Below are 1,444 nucleotides of genomic sequence, written 5' to 3' on the forward strand. Positions count from 1 at the left end.
GTTTGCAGATGACAAGTTATCAGTACACGACAACATACAGCTGGTCATGCAAAACCATGTAATGTAAAATCACGGTAAGAAGTAAAAAACAAAAACTTCATTAGGGCTGACTTAGTTAGATCAGTTACAACCTAAAACATGTTCACTCTTTACAGGTTTCAATAAACTAAAACTCACTGATGATGGCACAGAGCTGCCGAAAAATTATATATGACGGTAGTATCTGTTCTCGAAGGAACAGTTACCGTTGATGACCACGCAGCTTTACTTAGAGTAAAATGAATGTAGTGGTGTGGACATGTTGGGAATTTGGGTCTCACGGGGAGCGTGCAAGGGATAAGTCCCTGCAGGCGCACTATCCTCTGTGCCCGCGGTGGCTCAGATGGATAGAGCGTCTGCCATGTAAGCAGGAGATCCCGGGTTCGAGTCCCGGTCGGGGCACACATTTCCAACATGTCCCCAATGAAGTACATCAACGCCTGTTTGCAGCTAGGGTGTCGATTTAATTATCATTTCGTGCCGAAAAATGTTTCGGTAAAAAGAAAAAAAAACGGCGTGTTTGCAAAAAGGCAGACCCTATATCGTATAATTTACCTGATAACGTGGAAAGAAATGACAGGAATATTAGATCCAAAAAATGGCTATAAATGTGTGTTTGCCTTTCTTCATGTCGACTTCTAAGACGAGTTACACGGTCAGTATTGCCTTTTGTGTTCCGTGTATCTCACCGAGGAGCGCTTTTACCGACTGTTTGATTTTTCTGCAAATTACCTTTCCGCCTTTTTCCTTTCGTATTACGTGTTTCTGATGATTTGTGCAGCAGAATACTATACTTTCGACTCTGTGATTAACCTCTGCGGAATTTATTTGGAAAAAGTCCTTACTGTTCTAATAAAAACTAAACGTAACTTTTATTACTCGTCGGTCCCTTTCTATGGAAGCTTACCATCTGTTTAAAATAATCATCGCATCATCATAAAATTCATTTAATTCTCTTTTATTTTTTGACCCACGTTTCCGGGAAGTCCATGTGTCATCACAGTTTTTGCTACGTCAGATATGAAGATTATATGTTATTTTGCACTATAAATAATCCATTAACGATCATCACATTCGAGACACTTGTTACATACGCTTGTAAATGTGCGAGGTGACCCGGAGTCCCTTCTTCAGAGTTGGCAGACGCATTTTCTCCGTTGCTTCGGCACAGATATTTACAATTTCGCTTTTGCAACATGTAGATGGAGTCACCCCCAAAACAAATACTGCTCTTTTCACGGGACGCCCATTGTCGCCGAAAGAGCCGGTTTGTTTCCCGTTACAAACAAAACGATTTTCAAAAGCGGAATTGTACGTGCCCAGTCGATAGAGCGCCCGCCAATTAGTCTACTGCGATGAAACTTCCTGGCAGATTAAAACTGTGTGCCGGACCGAGACTCGAACT

The 1,444-nt window shown here is 41.7% G+C and overlaps 1 non-coding gene across 1 annotated transcript; it reads left to right on the forward strand.

Annotated features, from left to right (window-relative positions):
- The first annotated feature begins 366 nt into the window (after positions 1 to 366).
- On the forward strand, positions 367 to 441 carry Trnat-ugu (transfer RNA threonine (anticodon UGU)). Its single transcript has one exon. It is a non-coding gene; the product is annotated as a tRNA-Thr (tRNA).
- The last annotated feature ends 1,003 nt before the right edge of the window (positions 442 to 1,444 follow it).

This window comes from Schistocerca cancellata, chromosome 11 (assembly GCF_023864275.1).
Source record: "Schistocerca cancellata isolate TAMUIC-IGC-003103 chromosome 11, iqSchCanc2.1, whole genome shotgun sequence".
NCBI lineage: Eukaryota > Metazoa > Arthropoda > Insecta > Orthoptera > Acrididae > Schistocerca > Schistocerca cancellata.